The sequence below is a fragment of the Hesperophylax consimilis genome, chromosome 10, assembly GCF_061612785.1.
Source record: "Hesperophylax consimilis isolate HC1 chromosome 10, BYU_Hcon_1.0, whole genome shotgun sequence".
Classification (NCBI taxonomy): Eukaryota; Metazoa; Arthropoda; class Insecta; order Trichoptera; family Limnephilidae; genus Hesperophylax; species Hesperophylax consimilis.
In genome coordinates, this window is record NC_142845.1 from 4,411,757 (window position 1) to 4,432,502 (window position 20,746).

At 33.1% G+C, this 20,746-nt stretch overlaps 2 protein-coding genes across 3 annotated transcripts in view; one reads left to right on the plus strand and one right to left on the minus strand.

The window, feature by feature from the left end:
* The window catches only part of yellow-b (L-dopachrome tautomerase yellow-b), a 90,366-nt gene extending 72,372 nt beyond the window's left edge, over nt 1-17,994 (minus strand). Inside the window, exon 1 of one of the 2 annotated variants that reach the window (XM_089636511.1) lies at nt 17,466-17,994. The gene's annotated coding sequence lies outside the window, so the exon portion shown is untranslated. The remainder of the gene's footprint in view (nt 1-17,465) is intronic. The other variant, XM_089636513.1, reaches the window with a different exon arrangement.
* Nucleotides 1-20,746, plus strand: part of LOC149420200 (putative inorganic phosphate cotransporter) — a 416,275-nt gene that overhangs the window by 362,751 nt on the left and 32,778 nt on the right. The gene's annotated exons all lie outside the window — the stretch shown is intronic.

Below are 20,746 nucleotides of genomic sequence, written 5' to 3' on the forward strand. Positions count from 1 at the left end.
TTTCGTTTTGTTTGACCTCGCTCCTATCAAATCGCAATTCTCAACCGAGTTGTTCCCAGGACAAGGTTATCAGGTTCTATCGCCTTTATTTCACGTGACAGCGCTGTCTTGTTGAATTTAGAGCAGTGATTATTGTCTCACAGAGACCAGCGACAGACATAATCGAACAAAAAAAGCCTCGTTGTAAAACGGGAAATCACTTCTAAAACAACTCTCTTCATAAAATCTTTAATACCTTAGACGTCTTTATTCAAAATGTCGTAAACTTTTCTTTACAACAGTCTTTTTAAAGGTACGATACCTGAATACTTAATGAGAATTTTAAGTTTAATATAAAAATTTCCTTTTATTACAAATGTACTAGTTATTCGAGTATCCTTATTGAAAATAAAATATCGTATAATTATTTGAACACACAACTTATACAAGTTATATAAATTAATTGAACAAGGGTTAATTGGGAAAGTTAATAAAAACATACCTTTGAATGGAACTATAACTTTGAGGTTATTTTTTATAAATAAACGAAACATTGTTTCTTTGTTTGAATCAATATTTTTTTTTTATATACGGGTGAAAAAAAAAAGTGTTGAAGTGGGGGTGGAGGCGTGACTAGGGATTAGTGAAGGGTGGGAGGAGATAGAACGGATGGTGAAAGGGTATATATCTAAAGGTGAGAATCCTCGAGCCCAGGCTGTTGCCACGCCACTGGTTGCGTGACTATTATAGGAAATATTCCATTTAATAAATAGTTGAGCGCTAAACGACCACTCTCGGTGAAACCCACTCACGTCTCAGTTTTACGGCCAAAGGTATTATTTGGAACGTTGGGGAAAAAAGTAAGGCATTGGAAATATTTGTTTTATAATGGCGTAAAATTTTATGGGCGTTCAGGGTCTGTTTTTTTTTCAGACTGGTATTTACTCGTGTGGGTGTGGGAATTACGATATTCCTACAAGTAATGGAGAAATAATATAATATCTAGAGTGAAGAAAATTGCAAGTAACACTAAAAAAATTATATTTGTATTCACGGTATCATAAGAATTACTAATATGGAAATTTTAAGTAATTAAGGATCTATGAAAGTACTTACAGAGCAACGTGCAGTAACTTTGCCGATATTTATAAACATAAACATGAACAGTTTGTTGTAAAGCATGTTTGCTTTTAGCAAACCAGATTGGGTGCTATACAGAACATAGCTAAATTAATACAGCGATAAACAGTGCATATGAAGAAGTATGAAAGATAATGAGATGGCCGATTCTCTCGCCAAATCTGGTTCAGATTCCGGAACTATCCCACTAAATTTTAGAATCCCTATCTCCGATGTCTTCCCGATTCTTAAATCCAACATGACTCGTGCCTGGGAAGAAAATTGGGCAGTCTCCAAAATAATAACTGGATCTTTCTATGCTGGAATTCAAAACCATATCCCTGCTAAGCCATGGTTTCACGGTAAAAAACTGTCAAAACGATTCATTTCATGTATTTCGAGAATGAGAATTGGTCACTGTTCAATTGCATCCCACTTGGCTAGAATTAGAGTTTTGGATGATCCGGTCTGCCAGTGCGGTGTGGAAGAGGAAACCCTCGACCACGTTTTCTTTAACTGTAAAAATCATTCATCTTTCAAGAACATATACCGCCGTCTTATTAAAATCACACACCAGTCCCCCCTTAACATTTCATACCTTTTATCTCTTAACAATTCTCGTGTTCATACAGCTTTATGTAAGTTTATTAACCTGAATGAATTCAACATTTAATTTGTTTTAGCGATCTAAATGAGTCCAATGATTAAATTGTTATTTTTAACTGTTACCGGCACAAAGCACTCTTTTCAGGGTGAAATGCCTAAAACCAAAAAAAAAAAAAAAGTATGAAAGATATAATTGAATTCGTAATACAGCGCAATTGCGAATTGCGCTGTATTACGAACCAACGAGAACAAATAAATAAAATCAAACTTTTTTTCCAAAGAAACTTATATTAAACAAAAATAAAAAAAAATATATATATATATATTATTATTATAATATATATTATTATATTATTATTATTATATCTCATTATGAATTATGAATCTAAGTAAGAATCGTGGCTCCCTTATCAGGCACAAGAGCTCCTCTTTTCTGATAAGGTATACATGACCATATATGAACCTTAATATTATATTTTGCAAAATATGTATGTAAATGTAACCCATATGATGTATATTAAAATAATAAAAATAAAAAAAAAATAAAAAATAAAAAATAAAAAAAAAAAAATAATGATTATATCGAAAGTTGTAAAATGTTCACTTATGTTCTATAAAGTACATCCTACCCAGATTCAAAAGGTAACGTTTAGATAAATAGCAGGAAATTGATTTATCACTATTGTATCGTGTCAGTTAGTTGACTTACCACTTGTCCTGTGTAGTACTTATATATAGTACACAATTCACATTTGCAGCTCGAACCATCAGTTTTCGTGGTCACATATTGACAAGCTCGATATCGAGTAAGTTCTTGCGCACGCGATTGCTGATTGCTGGCCTTAAAATCATCACAAGGCAATTTTTCTTTTTAAAAATGCATACCAAGAGAGTGTTGAAAACATTTTTTTTTAAATTTGCCTCGAAGGAAAGCGCTGTTCAAACTTCACTTGGATATCAACACATGTTAATTTAGATATTAGATGTTTAGTATTATACTGTCCTGATAAGCTACGGTTGTAGCGAAACCCGGTCGGCATTAAGTATTTACCATAATAAACATACCACTTAGCAGACAATACAAGGAAACATATCATTGGTACCTAACATGAAATATCTTATTCCTGTATATTGATTCATCTCTGTAAATCATGTACTGTTTGTTTCTATAATATAAAAAAAATATATAAAAAAATAAAGTGAGAGCTAGGTAAGTGACAGTCTGTGGAAGAGGTAGGGATAGGTGGGAGATTGAGAGGCGAGTGCTCTTTGTCAATAGGGAACAATCTGAGTATAGGGCTTTTATTTAGGTTTATTTGGTTGTTGATGACTTTGCTATTGACGTTTTTGGCTTTCCTTAACTCTACTTTACAGACTGTCCACTCACCGTGATATCAACACATGTTAATTTAGTTTTTAGATGTTTAGTATTATACTGCCCTGATGAAGCTACGGTTGTAGCGAAACCCGGTCGGCATTAAGTACTTATCTATAAGTGATGTTTCAAAGTTATTGTTTAATTTTTAAAAAAATTATCAAATAAAATTTACTTGCGCACGCCAAGATTTGAACACGCGACCATCGGATTGCTAGGCGAGAGCCTTGCCCCTCGACCTCGGAGGCCGTCAATATATACATATTTTTAATGATACTTTGTGTAACAAGTAACAAGTAATCAATAAAATATGTGTAATATTATATAGGTATATATTCCATCATTCAAAGTATTTAAAAAATATTAATTTAACAGTAAAAAAATATCGAGCAAGACTGGGTAAAAACTAATAAATGTTTATTTGATAATAAATTATGAAATAAACATTAATTAACATGTCCGCAGCACTTTACTTCTAAGCATTTTCGTTTGTTTACTTTTGTATGAATGCCAATCCGAAAACGTGTATTTTTTTAGGAATTATTAAATCAATTTACCGCTGTCCACCGCTTCAAACCGCTTACTACATGACACATGTCAAAAATATACACATAGAACTATGATTAGACGTCCATCAATAAATAGAAATCATTTTAGTCGAATAGTTTGCATCACCCACCAGAACATGGAGGGTCATTAGTCATTAGTCATTAGTCAGTAGTCATCAGTCATTTGCTATTTGAAAGCTAGCGAACACAAATAAAATAAGTATTAACAATTACCGTAAGCTTTGAACGATATTATTACTATCATAAAATAAAATTAATTTGACTAGCTGTTTGTTTTTTTACCCATAATATTTACAATGTTTTTTTTACATGCGCTATAAACTAATTTTATTTGAATGTTAAATAAATAAGTGTATGTTTTGCCTAAAAAAACAAGCAATCGCCGCTAAGTTTATACCTGCGACAAATAATATTTATAAGTGCAAAGTGATTAGTGTAAAATGAGGAATGTTTTGTAAAGGGTCTAGCAGATTCTTCAATAGTAATCAGCAGCTTCCCTACACAAATCTCAAGTACGCCCAACAATTGAATTTGTGAGCCACATCTGCGCTAGAGCCCCATAATACTTGTTAAACTCAGCAATATTCTGAGATTCGGGCGGTCCGTCTGATTGACAATCCATTGTTAGCAGACCGATTACCATCTCTAATGCACAGACGCAATGTGGGCATGCTGAGAGTAAGTTCTACGGGTATTTTAATGGAGCCTGCTCTAAGGAGCGAGAAACTCAACGTACACGAGCGGAACACCCGTGCACAGTTGATGTTGGCTTCATGAGAACGGGCCGCTTCTTCGACTCGTTTTTGTGTAAGTCGGTATGTGGAACGAGCCACCGGCATCTGTTTTTCCTCCTTCAAGACCATATACCCATGTATTAATAAGTCCCTACATACAGCCCATACCTTAACCCGCCTCACAGCTCTTCCCAACCGAGTGGCGACATAGCTCCCCTGCCTTTACAATATAGACAGGGGCGCTCTTGTGAGGTGTCACAAAAACTAATAATTAAATAAAATGGACTACAGTTCCTCATAGTAAGATTTGTGAAGGTAAAAGAATTTATCAAATATTTGCCACAGGATCAATGATTAGAGAGGTAATCAGTAATTTAAATTTTATAATTTGATCACACCTGATCACTCTGATATATCGCATATAATCTATGAAATAGACCAGCTAGAACAGGCTTTTCCACGGATCGTACACACAAAGCCGATTCGACTTATGCTTTCGTTTGTAAATTGACCTTGGAGATTCATAAAAAATCTAGTCCGAACCCAGCATTAGTTAACTTTAAAAATCATTAGTGATTCATATTTTGATCTGTCAAATAGGATTAGAAATTAGAATTCACATTTAGAATACCTCAAATACCTACCTATATATATGAAATAAATTAATTAATTTGACCCATTTATTAATTCTTAATCTCTCGTCATAATTATTATACATATATCTTTTAATAATTTACCATGTAATTAGATAAAATTCTATCAAAAGAAACCTGCTAACAAATTACATAAGTAGTTTAGCAGGTTTGAATAATAATAAATATTTAAAAAACTAACTTTTTAAGGACGTGTACCTATGTTGGAAACATAATTAAAATATGATAGTCATTCGGTTGTTATTTTTGCTAGACCCATAACAAGAGTGAGACAGTGCATACATCGACAGCATGTGGGTGTATATTTTTAATATGTGCAGAATTAACAATGCAATTTGACATCTTAAGACACCGACACGGAAAATGCAATCATTCGTATGCGTCCGCTGTGCGATGTGCAACGTTTCGAGGTGCATGACGAGGAATTCAGAAGGAAAGTGATTTACTTAAGCAATACACTAGCACTGATGTATTATGTCTTTTTATAAGAAAATTTGTATTATTTGTTAATTTTCTAGAAATCGACAGTTCACATTTTTCACATCAGTTTGTGCATGTTTAAAATAAAACCATTGATGGATTTCCTTTTTCTGACTTTACTTTTAAAATGACAACATATTAAAAATAAAAATAAAGAAAAGATAAGTAAGAAAAAACATTTATTCTGTGGAGCTTATCCTAGTGGTAATTGAAGATGTCGTGTTAAGACAAGATATCAAATTACAAACACAAGGCAGGATGTAACATTAATTGAGTTCAACAATGTATATAAAACACCAACAACAACACATAAATGTTCATTGCAATAACAATTCATTAAAAAATAGTGATAACAAATGATACATATTGATAGATGTAAGATATCAGTAAGTGTACAGCAGAAAATTAACGTTAAGAAAATTACAATTTAATAACAAAGTATATAAACTAACCGTCCAATAGTGTACCAAAGTATGTTATTTCAAATATTCTGCATATTATATATATAATATATGTTTGATGCTGTCAATTAATACCTCCCTATTTAAGAATAACTTGTGTTTAGGGTGGGAGTGTCGTCTTATGAGTTTGTTTTCTATTTGAGTCCCAACTGCTCGCAACCGTTTAGAGGCAGTGAGAATATAGCATTCCAAATTGGGGTAGGTTGTGAGGTTGAAGGTATCGGGGGAGGGAAGGGAGTTGGGGGAGAGGAAGGTAGAGATGTACTTGGCTATTCAGAGCTGGTCATCAAATACACCTAAAGCCATTTCAAGCAACATTTCGATTATGAATGGTGGTTTTTCACTAGGGCGAAGTATCTACTACTCTGGAAAACGAAAATATACTAGAAATCATCAATAAATTGTGAAATTACGCAAATAAATAAAACATTGCTACTTTGTTTGATTTGAACTACTGTACTTATTATATTATATACCCCAACCGGTTTCGGTACAACCATTGTAGGACAAAATATACTAACTTGGCATTACAAAATAATGGGGGAACATATTTAACATGTTTAACATGGGACTGTAATTCCGTATTCAAAGCAAAGGATCAGTTATTAATATTTATTTAGCTCTTCTTTCACTGTAACAAGGTAAGATATAAATTAGTAAGGGTCTTGAAGATATTCCTATAAGTAAAAGCCAATAAATTCGTTGTTCAAATTATCAATCGCGATGAGGTATTTAATCCAAGCGATGTCCGTGGTATCGTAGCTCTTCAGTGCATTCAATTATTACTTTCATTTTGTTGACCACAGCGTTGTGTTGCGATGGATTTCCCACTAATTAAGAGCTAACGTTTCTGGTTGATATTTTTTACAACTTTATGATAATTTTAAGACTACAATGTAATGTGACCCTGAATCTCGAAAAAGCTACCAGAATAGTTGATTTGAAATTCATAAAATTACCTTATATAAATAATATTTTCTAATGAAAACAATAAATAAAATCAAAATCAATTTATAATAGATACGTATTTAATTTTATATATATTTAATTTTAATTTATATATATTTAATTTTTCTAAAGTACTTTTGTAATCTTGCATGGTTTCCGATGGGACACAATGCAATGTGATGTTGATATTGTTGTTTTTTATTGTTTATTGTTTCTTTGCATTGTATCACTGTTAATGTTAGAGTTTTTTACCTCACTAAGACAAGCCTGTGTTAAAGGTTAATAATTTTCCAAAATAATAAAAATAACATATAGATTATACATTATATTGTTACATTAACGTTTCTACAAATTGGGTACCTATTAAGCTAATTCCAGCCAAGTCATTATTATGTGTCGTTATTTGATTGTTAAAAAGGCATTATAAACTGTTAATTTAATTGGGACCGAGATGAAAGAAGAAAAAAGAATTACATTATGAAATTATGTTCCACAATATTGAAAAAATGGTTGAAAATTCTGAAAAGTACGCGTTGAAATGTAATAAACTGGCCTTTCAGCTCTGGTCATTTCACATCTGATTTTCAAGTATATTTTTAATATTCTGTTTTATTTTCTCTCTTCACCTTATTTTGTGTGTACAAAAACAATCATAAGAGTTCCAACTGCTCCCAAAGGTAGTGAGGAAGGGAATAAGAATGGGTAGACGAAGGTGAGAAGGTGGGAACCCACCTTTATAACATAGTAATTACTTTTTGTACATATAATTATACTTTTTTGTTATTTTATACTTTGAATTATAAATTAGGTGGAGAAAGGTGAAAAGGTGGGAACCTACCATTATAACATATTAGTTAATACTTTTTGATCATTTAATTATACTTTTTTGTTAGTTTATACTTTTTTACACTTCATACTTGTTTTTTATACCCACTTTTATGTATTATTTAATACTATGCAAACTAATGCTTTTTAGTTATCTTATACTTGATACTTTTTTACACATTATACTTTACTTATGTTAATGGCATAACGTATGTATTAAAATAAATCAATAAAATCACTTTTCAAAAATGTTCTACCTTAACTAAAGAGTTACAATATTTTACATACGCAAAAAAAGTGTATTAAAATTAATATTCTTTACATTTCGGTAGTTTTCAAATCAACAACCTTGAGATTATAATCAAAAGCACTACTCCTCCTAGACTGTTCTAATCACACAAAAGCAGTCTCAGTGCCATTGAAAACTCAACTCCCGCAAAACCTTCGCAATTCTTACTTAAAGAATTGTTTTCGTTACTATTTAAAGTTTTCAGTTTTCCGTTGTAAAACGGCTCAGCGCCGAGGCTGAATACATTACGTCTCTCACGCAGAGCGGTCCCTAGCAACACGTTACGTAACTAAGGGTTGATAACTTCCAGGAAATATTCTGGAATATTCCTTTAAATCTCACTTCCCACCCTTCTAGAATCGTCAATAGTCTGGGAGATCAAAAGGGACGCTCCTTAAGGGGTATTTTCCGAACATTCTGATGTGTTTTCTGAGATAAAACTGAAAAAACTTCCAACCCCGTTTTTTTAAAAAAGGGGTAGATTTGAGATTTGGTTTATCGACCCAGTTTAGGCAGTGAAGCAGCTCGTTTATGTGGCTTGACAATATTTTCATTGCATGGAATGTGGTGTGCTTAGGATTGAATAGTTTAAGATGACACTAATCTATTAGCTTATTTTTAAAAAGTGAATTGGGATAATAATTTATATTGTGGAATATTGTGAGGTGGTTGCATTTGGAGGGCAACAGTAGAAGCAGAATTTAACAGGGAAAATTGTGAGGTGGTTGCAATTGGAGGGCAACAGTAGAAGCAGAATTTAATAGGGAAGATTTTGAGGCGGTTGCAATTGGAGGGCAACAGTAGAAGCAGAATTTAATAGGGAAGATTTTGAGGCGGTTGCAATTGGAGGGCAACAGTAGAAGCAGAATTTAATAGGGAAGATTGTGATGGAAAGTAACGGGAGATTCAAATCTAGTTGCTAAACATAACTAAAGTCGGTGCATGCAATGTTTTTTGATAATAAAAAATTGCTAATTAATTATAAAAATCTGTTAAATAATAGGTAATCCGGTTAAAAACGGGATTGCCGGAAGTTTCCTTATAAACTTTTAGTAAATTTCTAACATATCTGAACACGTGCTCATACACCTGCCATTGCTTCGATAACATACAATGACGAAGTGTTGAAATATTAGGATTTTTATGTTTCGACATCGTTATAATGCGTTGGTATTTTACTAAAAGTTTGTTAGGAAACCTATCAATTCATTGGTTAAGGGCGTGCAATCCCGTTTTTAACTGGATATTCTTAATAAATTATCAATATTCAATATCAGTAATTTTACTTCGGGCACTATACTAATGTTGCATAAAATAAAAACATGATTTTAAATTTTAATATTTTCAGAGTTTTTTTATATATACATTGCCCTGACGATGTTACGAGTTACCATAGCAACGAAAGTACTCTACACAGTATGTTATATAAAAAATAAAGTAATCAAAACGAAGTACTTTTTAGTTTATTTGAATGCTTAAATTATTTCTCTCTCTAATTTATCGAAGCGATTTGTTTAAATGTTTATTTTACATAAGTAATTCATCGAGATAGGGTTTCATTGATTATAGAATATAAATACATAATTCTTACCTACGTAATAATAGGTACTTCAAATCTCACCCTAAAATCCTGTGAAGGCACCCCTGCGTGAACCTCGTTAGGTCCTTTTGCGACCCCTGTCTAGACAGCGCGGATATAAAGGGGAGAGCAAGGAGACTTTGTTAGGAGGGAATGCTACTCCTAGGGAAAGGCTCTGCCAGGGACAAGAGTTAGGACTCTCCCCTAAGGCGTCAGCTGATATTAAATAAACGGTCTGGCACTAGGCTGGATGTAGCGCTTTTTCTCTCGTTAGAATAGCCTATCTGAGTTAAACTTCGTAAACGTCACGTCTTGACGAAAGCGCGAGGTGGTAGTTATTGCTCTGTTTAACTGCCCACAGCAAAATTAAATAATAATAATAATTTCTTTATTTAGGAAAGTTTACACATTACAACTATGCATACATATTATTGTGTACATTGATTTGTAACTTTTATATTTAAGGTTATAAAATAACAGAAAAATACAAACATAATATTGTGAAGGTAAAAAGAAAATAAAAGTACAGTTGAGGTTTCTCAAATACCGCCTCACTAGGCTAGCCTGTGTTGAAGCAGATTTTTTCATGTTAGTTCCTAATACCTTTGAACATACCTATACTGGTATTAAAATGTATTCGCTCATTAATGTGGTGACTTCAATAACTGCGAATTTGGGTGAATGAATTAAATATTATTTAAAAATATTTCGTCTTATGAATTTTCTACCCAAAAGAGTATTCTAGCCACTGAAAAAATAATCCCTAAAAGTGCAATCTATCGGAATTTTAAAGATATCTAATGTCGCCGGTTTAAATAAGACCTTTCGACTTCTAGTCCTCAGACAGGACAATGAAATTGATTATCTGTTCAATGAGGACTTTCGGTATTTGAAAATTTCTTAACAACTTCATTAAAATTAATGAAATACTAAGGACGGGTTGTTTCACAGAATTCGAACAATTCTTCATGTTTCGAGGTTAGTTTTCAAGTTCTGTGAAAGTTTTATTCAAATTCTGTTATTATTTCAGTTCTGTGAAGCAACTTTTCCATAATAATATGGTAACAGAACTTAAATAGGACTTTCATAAAACTTTAAAATTAACGTTGAAATTTGATGAATTTTTCAAATTCTGTGAAACAACCCGTCCGTAGTTTACTAAGAATATTGACACGACAGGTTATCTGGATCACTCGAATTATTCATTGGCGCTAGTGAATTGCCGGTCATGCTAGCCGCCAATCATTGTATTATGCAATGACGAATATTTTTTTAGCAAGGTTTAATAATATGAATTAAAATGCCTCAATGTTGTATCGTGTCTGAATGCTTCTCGATAACGTCTGGACATTGGTTTTTAAGTGATTAACAATTAAGAAAAACGTGAATTGTGCCTTAAAATTACGTAAATATTAACGGATAAAAAATCCTCATATTTATCAGACCATATAATGCATCCGGAGTCTGTTATAATCTTAACTACAGTCATATTTATTCCATCAAACCATGTGATGCCTTCCAAGTCTGTTATAATCGTAACTACAGTCATATTTGTTCCATCAAACCATGTGATGCCTCCGGAGTCTGTTTTAATCGTAACTACAGTCATATTTATTCCATCAAACCATGTGATGCCTTCCAAGTCTGTTATAATCGTAACTACAGTCATATTTGTTCCATCAAACCATGTGATGCCTCCCGAGTCTGTTTTAATCGTAACTACAGTCATATTTATTCCATCAGACCATGTGATGCCTCCCGAGTCTGTTATAATCGTAACTACAGTCATATTTGTTCCATCAAACCATGTGATGCCTCCGGAGTCTGTTTTAATAGTAATCACAATTTTATTTGTGCAAAAAGCTATTTTAATGCCAATATAAAATAAACATTAGTACACCACTGTTAAAACATGAGTTAACCTCACTTTTTAACATTCTGGTTTTTAGAAAATCGTTTGAAAATTGTTATTTCTGTTGCACGCCGCCGATTTGAAATTAAACAGCAAAAACTTATTTCTCATCTTATTCTTTTTGTGTACAAAAACAATTTGAAATAGAATGAGATTATAAACAAACTCTTATATATTATTAAGACAAACATATCAGGTGCATGAACACGTGTTACGATATTATTACGAATTTATTAAAAGTTTATCAGGGAGCGGCCTGCAGTTCTGATTTTAACCGGATTACTAATAATTTGAAGAGATTTTTAATAATTCAGCAATGCTTACTTTTCTCTTATTAAAACTCAATATTCTACAACAATTTAACGGAGTTTTGATTAGTTAAAATAAGCGGACAGCCAACTTAATGATATCCCTAATCTACCCTAATATAACCAAATTGAATACAATCACAGTTGTATGTGAAGTTGAGCAATTCAAGGCACGTGCGATACTCTCCACATTTTGCATAATTCCGTGATCTACAGATGTGACTAAACTTACACGTGATAGACGTGACATTAGCCAAATCTTGTTGGCACACGAAGAAAATTTCCTGATAAAAAATATTGCTTATTTATTAAAAATTCTTTGTATTCGTGTTAAAGACGGAATTTTTGGCCATTAACGAATGAATTGATTGATAGGCATCCTGATAAACTTTAAGTAAAATCTCAATGTTTTTTCACGATGTCCGAATATTTGTTAATAAAAAACCAAACATTTTTGCATTTCGTCATGATATGATTAAGACATATTAAGACAAATGCTGGTGGATGAACACATTTAATTTGATATAATAACGAATTTACTAACACTTTATCGGGAAGTTGCTAGCAGTCCTGTTTTTAACAGTATTACCAATAGTTTTAATGAGTCAGTATTAATCATTTTTCTCCATCTAGAGTTAAAAATCTATGCTCTAAAACAGAGATCAGAGTAGTGGTCGTTATGTCTGAAGCAGGAAAAAATATCTAACTGTGGCGAAATGAAATTAGCAATTATCCAGCCTGGATTTTCAAGATCACAACGTGATCCATCGTGAGCTAAAAAGCTTTGAAATGATCTACTGTTTGTTCCGTGTTTTGAAAATACCTACAATAATCGAAATGAATAGCGGAGCCGGGTAGTTTAATAAATGTATAATTACAGTTATCCGGAAGTTTCACAATTTCGAGAACGTACGTCCTAAGTTTAGCATAATTTATTAATCTACCGTGGAGTACGTGTAACTAATTAGCCTCACATAATACCTATATATTAGCTAGGTGAATCTAACAAGAATCAGAGGTGAAACTTTCGAACAGTGTGCGCTAACTTCGTGAAATTTGCATAGCTTCAAGTCAATGTTCTGCTTGCCGTGTTATTTCCTTCGTAATGTCGAAAAAGAAGACACGTTGTGAAAACAAATTCAATCCAAATCTCAGGCGAAGCTATTGTTATTGAAATATTTGTTTTGTTAATATTACTTTATTATACAAGAACTTTTATAAAGTAGATGTACAAAAAAAAATTAACTGAGGATTGAACCTTTCTCCCTAGGGACTGGTGTCAACCGTGCTTGTAAATGAGCCAAATGCCAATTGGATAGGACCGACATTTATTTCTTACATTAACTACTGTTATGTCATTCAATGTCAGAGAAATGCCTACATATCCGTGAGTGAGCATGTGTTTACCACCAAAACTACCACAGTTGAAAAAATGCATTCTCATCGACAAAGACTTTATCTGCCGAGTTTCATCTCGATCAAATGTCGGGAAGTGGGTTTATTTCCACTCCCAAGATTTGCATTCATTCGCTCATTAAAACTAAATCCGAATTCAAATAGATATATTTAAAAAGGGACGGAACCGACTGCACCGGGTACAAACACTACTACAGACATTTATCCCGGTTTTCACCAGGTTAAGAGAGAAATTCCGATAAAAATTATGTTTTCTGATTCCTGCGTTCGATTTTTCAGTATTTATGTCACATTTTTACGAAAAAGCAAAATATCCACAAATTAAGTTTGTGTAGCCGGTATGAATCAAGCGGTGACCGGATAAATCATCACAATGATAATTCCTCACATCTTTAAAAAGTTATATAAGGTTATGGAAAGTGATGAAACAAAAACTTTATTAACTGGGTTAAGTAGGTTAGGTTAGGTAAGGTTAAAAAAAAATTTCATCGTTTCTAATGACTTTATATCACTTTTTAAAAGTGTGTTCAATCGTCACTGTGTTGAGTTATCATGGAACCGAATCAAGCTTGTATGTGGCTAGTCTTTAAAATAATGAACGCACTTCAAGTCAACAAATACGTACTCGTATTGCGAAATTCCGATATGCGTCCGAGATTGTTATTTTATGAGCTAAGTTCAACGCCTTCTGAAGATGTTGACCAACGCTGCAAAACATTCTAGTCGAATTATATTGGCTAAACCTGGTACGTTAATAGTTGTGAAAAATATTCAGATTAAGATATTGGAAAGCAAATATGAAATAACGAAAAATTATACAACTGTTGAACATATTATACCTAGTTAATATTATAATATGTTTAACAGCTGTATTTTAAAGCTGATAATCAAAAAAGAACATCTCCATTATTAAAAACTTGAGTTAAAACATAGACCATAAAACATATTTGTATATATTTTTACTGATACCAACTATGTAACTAAAGCTATGGAAAACCCATCAACTTATGTATTTATTTATTCACACCTTGGAGGCTTTTACATGTGTACATTGTTATAGATAAGTTGTTCAGAAGTACAATAATACTTGTATAGTAGATTACATAATAAACTGAGTGTGAACGATATAAGCAGGTACAATACGAGTATAATTTATCATGGAAAGTTCTGTTGTACAAAGGTGCAGCCTCACAAGATTAATTTTAATACGTTACAGTCATTGCGATTAGCAATACTTTTGCAAATTTTAAGAACATCATCAAAAATGTTAGTTATATCGTTGATAAACAAGAAAAACAATACTGGACCCAAATGTGACCCCTGTGGAATGCCGGTGAAGGTTTCATATTGAAATTTAAAAAAATTTGCCATTCTTGACAGTCCTTGATTTTAATTAGTGACTCCACGTATCTCATTACTAATATGTGCAATCCATATTATTTTAAATTGTATTCTTATTTTATCATTTAATTATTTATTATGTACCCATCAGGCATGTGATATAATAATCTGTTAAAAAATGGGGCGTAAAGAAATAATCTAAGCGTCACGCCGCTTCGCCGTAGGGATTGGTAGAGAGGATGGACCGCCAAACAACTTAGTCTTGGCACACACTCCTTGCTTCTTCACATGGCCCAACTTCTTACACGCCTACTTACACGCCTTTCGAATTCACTTTTAATGCACAAATTATCTAAAAGTACCTGTCTTAATTTTACTCATAGCTCTTTTATGAACTTTATATTCTTTGCGAATCTCCACATTTCTCACATGATCATACAAAACAGTTTTACATTTTACATTCGCCCCAGGTATATCATTTATACAGCATTGTGTTGTTCCATCCTTCCTCTGACAGTTCCATGCCTCACTACCATACATAAGGGTAGGTACCAGCTGAAATACTGAATACTTAGACTAATTTTGTTGAAATGGATAGCTTAAACAGCATTGATAAGATGAAACCTGCGACATCAACTCACTACATATTTAATCTCTCGTCAAAATCATTTACGATTGTTGTATTAATTAGTAATATTTTTAGTTCGTTTTAACTTGTGGTAAAATATAAAAGTCTATGGTAGGTACTTCTGATAACGCAACCGCAAATTAACCAAAAATCTGGTTATTTAGAATCTACCTAATCCGTTTAATTGTGAAAATTCATTAGCTATTATTAATATTTTTATTGAAATACAAACTAACTGGTGATCTAATCTATTTACTAATACTATATATCGTATTGTAAAAAAATAGTAAACAGGGCCAGGGAACACGTCGCCCTCTTCACGCGTCAACTGGGGGTAGAGGTGTATATAAATGAGGAGATAATCTTTTCTATCGTTGACCGGGCTGCCTTTTGCTACTCTAGGGTATTTACTAATACTTAAAAATAATAAATATTCATTTCTCTTTCAAGATTCTTAAAGTTACAAAAAATTCCAGTAAGTATCTAATATATTAGAAATATTGGACAATAAATGAATTAAGTTTTCCAAAAAAATGATTAAATATTATAATGATTAGAACAAAATAACTGTTTTTAATACCACTTTTTTGTGTACATTTTCAATATATTTAACCAACCGATTTCGATTCACCCTGAACCTTCAACAGGGTTATATAAAAACATATACTAGTAGTTAACAAATATGTTTTTATATGACCCTAACGAAGGTTCAAGGTGAACCGAAGCCGGTTGGTTTTATATTTGTAGAAAATATATACAATAAAATGGTATTAAAAAAAAGTTATTTTATTACATTTTTGTTTATCCATAAAGTGTTTGCTACATGTGAAAATTTGATTATATATTTTATGTTTATGAAATTTAAGAAAAATGATTAAGATAATAATTAAGAGAAAATGGTGAAAACCACTCGTTTGAAATAAAGCAAAAACTCTCACCAAATTCTTTAGTTGCATTTAAAGATACACTGAATTTTTTCTTGCTATAACATATTAAATAACAAAACAAAACGTGTTTTTAATAATTTTCGGAGCTTACTTTTTTCTATCGAGGGAATTTCATAAAATTAACGTTTCGGTATAACAAAAGTATAGATATTATCTAAAAAAATAATATACATTTTTTGGGAACTTAAAAAGTTAAAGAGAAACTTGCAATAAATCGGGCGCCCTTGAGGTGATTTTGCACAAAAACGGCGCCATACAAATCATCCAAATGTTATTATTATTAGAAACCAGGAATGCGGAGGCTTAAAAAGCAGATTTGGTGATTTAAAAAATCTCCTAAATATATTTTAAGGGTTGAAAAAGTAAATAACTTTTAAGACGTTATAAAATTTAATACTCAGTAGAACGATTTCTTTTACTAAACTTCCTCGTCGAATAAATAATGAAAATTTAGTCTTCAATGAAGTATAGGGTTACGCAATCTACATTTCAATGAATTTCTCATTCCCTTTCTTTATTAGAGGCGTGTATAGAATTTCTTCATTAGATAGCGTGAGAAGCGGATAATAATACAATGAATAATCACTCACTGAATTACAATTAGATGCCTAACGATTTACAAAACTAATTTAATTACAATCAAAATATTCATAAATATACTTTACAATGTTCTTGTCTTCTTATTTAAATACGGTGTTTATCGAAGAACAAATAAATAAATTGCTAGAAGAAAACAATTCTTAGTATTACCAGTAATATAATTCAAGAGAAATCAAATAATAACGCTCAGTCTCTTATAAGCTTGTAAGCATGCGAAGAATTTTGTAATAATGTGTTTGAATAAGAGATTTTATTTATTTATTTATTACTTGGCTTAGATTAGTAAGACACAGTTCACAAAATTGAAAACGAGAATAATTAAAAACTATTAAAATATGAAATGAGAACGCTTTGTTTTAAGCGGTTTTAAAAATCAATAAACATATTCATGTATTGGTAATTACAATTACGTATATTTCCGCTCCTCTCTGCTAAAGTTACATATTGTATATATTACAGAACGCTTACGAGAGTTGGTAAGCTTATCGAAAGTAATGTATTTAGGACGCATGTAATCCAGTTTACAACGAGCATTCCCAGAACGCAAATTCTACACTATCGACACTCAACATTGGGAGCATAATAATTCTTAAATAATGTTTTTTATTTCCTCGCCGGGTGAGCATGGCAGAGCTCTCGAGCGGGTCTACTATCCAAATGAAACAGAACATATAATAATACAATTGCCAAACTTACCGGTTATCGGCGATCAATCAAACGCAGAGCGTTCAACAATTCAACAGCGGAGATCAACAAACACTCGAGAGTTTCATTAACACACTTGTTACAAAATAACGTAGTGAAAGCCTCCCAACGAAAAATGCCGGTTCGCGAGAAAACAAGAGTACCGACACTAGAAAACCACTAAAACTGCTCTCAAACAAACCGAGAACTGTTCAATTCAATTAATTATAAAACAATTGTTAATTTTGTGCGTTTATTTCATTGTTTAAACCGTTTTTAATGTAGTATAATTGAGTCAGCGTGAAAGGGCGCCAAGCACTCTATTGGATTCGTGAGCCTGCGATGAGACTCGCGGTAGAACTGTCGTATGTGTGGGATCTGCGGCAGGTAAGTATATTAGTTTGGTTGGTCAGGTAGTAGTTAATACCTATGAGTCGCAGCGGAAGGTGGATGGTAGGCAGTTAGCAAGAGGCACGCACGATTGAGGCACCGCGTGAAGCGAATGTATGACCCGGCGGGCTGCGCGACTGCCATTGGCTTGGCGCGGCCGCTCTCCACACGGCCTTCGAGAGGAGGAGGTCGCGTAGCGGGCCGACCCGTCAGCCACGATACTTTGCCACTTTTCATCGAGCAATGTTCAAAGAGATCCAAAGAGCGTCAAAGTGGATCACACGTTATCGTGCTAATAGTTTCAGAAAATGGAGAAAGCCTACATGTACATATAAATAAATCGATTTTAACAAAATAACGAAAATGTTTTAATAAAGGCACCCGTACAAAGGTCCATCCCAAATTGTTAAATTTATCTCGTGGCCCAAGGGTTGTGGCGCAAAGTGGCGTGTATTTTCTAAAAATAGAACAGTGGGGTGGGGGTCAGCTAAGAGCTTCAAAATTCAGTATGCACGACCGAAGAAATCATCGTAACTCCGCAACTAAAAGGGTTACATGAGTTATTCGAGCGTCTTCATGTAGATCTTGAGGTGTTCTAAAAATTAAGATGATCAAAAAAACATAAATTATGCCCAGTGACGAACGAAAGACTTTTTCACGCAAAAAGTAATGGTACTGCAGAGATACTACCCACCACAATTTTTGTATGTGATTATGTATCAAGTAAAGGTCTCACGTGTTCAGAGCAAAAGGGCATTGGTATTCCCAGATTTTGAAATGTTGTGAAGAATGTTTGGAATGGAAGGATATGGGGAAGAAGAAGTTAAGTACCTGCCTGTTCAGGTCTATGCCATTTCAAACAAGTTTGTCGATGTTTCAAGATTTCGATCGCATATTATTGTGTTAATAGTTTTAAAGTATGATATGTGAAGCTTATTAATAATTCCAAAGTTTTCCGTAATTAATGTAATGTTATGAGTTATGACCTTGCCGCTAAGAGAATTGTTGCAACTTTATGAGGCCACAAATACTTAACTTTCAATGGAATGCCTAATTTCATTTGATAAACAAACGGTTACATAAACAGCATGGACGGTCTCCGATGTAAAGCTCTTCAAGCAATTTTTATTAAATGATGTGTGTTATTTTACAATTTACTCATTTAAAGTAAAATAAAGCATATTTGCGGCACGTTCCAGAGTGGAAGATACTCTCAGTATCGCCCTGGTGTAATACCACCATTCAGAATTGAAACGTTGCTTGAAAAGGCTTTCGCCGTGTTTGGTGACTAGATCTAAATATTAAGGTACTTACATCACCTTCCTCTTCCCTATCTCTTTCCCCTCCCCACTGCCTTCAGCCTCACAACATGCCTCAATTGGAGATGCCACAGATGCCACTGGCTCCACACAGTTAGGAGCTGTTGGGACTCTTGTACTGTTGATTAAAAACAATATTAAAGCCAATTAACTCCCTGAAAATAAATATTGATAATGATATATTGCACCCTTAATATACATTTAATTAATCTTTACTATCAAGTAATTTAAAAAACTTTGGCATAATGTTAATTTGTATGTTGAATTACGTTTGTAGTTTGTACCAAGTCTTTAAATATTTTATAGATCGCCTTTTAATCATTATTTTCTTTTGTATGTAAATACCCCTACCATTAACACGAGCTCATGTAGCTCACCTTATGGAGTAGTAGAATAATTAGAAAATAAATTGCAAACTATTATATTATTTTGAAATAACTAAATAAATATATATTTGTTTAAAACTTTTATGTAAATTGTTTGCGGGCTTTCTCTGTGCACATTTTATTTAATCAATTTAATTTCTGTCTTTATTTCTTTATCAAACTTTCTATTAAATTTTCTTCATATTCAATTCGCATCCCAGTCGAGCAATTCGAGATGAATTAATAGCATCCCGCGATGGCGGGGGGCTCGTTCTCCACCCGGCGCAGGCCTAGGAGGCTTGCGTAACCCCCTCCACCCCCCACACCTCCACAGCTTCCCTTCCCTTGCCCCCTGCAGCCTCCCCCCGGATCTACTCCCCCTCCAGACACCAGACATCCCCCCGTTAGTCGGGAGTTGGAGCACATTGGGGCCTATAGCCTCTAGCTATAATATTTAGCCTAAGCCTTTATCACTGGAACTATAAGCTATAGCTATAGCTATATATGATGAAAATGAATGTTTCTTTGTTTGTCCCCTATAGACACCAAAACTACTCGACCGATTTTGATGAAAATTTCAAAGTTTGTTTTTATTAGTGCCAGGAGTTTTTAGAGGGTGGTTTGAATTGTAGAAAATGTCAAGGACTCTCAAGGAAGACTTTACCCATTATCTGTGCACTGGATTGTGATACGGAGTCGATATAATATACATTTTTAAAAGTAAAACTGATATTCCATATAGTGAAAGGTACAAAAGACACTAATCAAATAAGTGATAAAATAAGAACGTAGAAAAAGGTGTTGTATCTTCCAGAATGCGACTATTACATATTGCTCAGTAAAATTTAGCCTTCAGGCGCATTCTCACAGTTCGTATTTTTAAAGCTAGTGTAGCTTCCCACATTTGCAGATTCGACCCTACAATAAAACAATTCATTGGCCTGGTATTTTTATAAACATATTGTCTTGTTTGTGTATCATTTATGATTTAAGAATTAGTGACATTTTACTGCAAGCGGCGGCAGCTTTCAAATAGGGCTGTTCGCTTTATATGTTTATGATGACCCTAGTTAAACCATTATGCCTAAAAATATTTGCCAATACCTTTCCCACCCCTGTCCCATAGTAATAAAAACCCCAAATAAAGTTTCATCTCCTTTAAAATAATTCCTTTAAAATATTTGTATTGTTTAAGTCACGTCTGTATCATTAATAATAG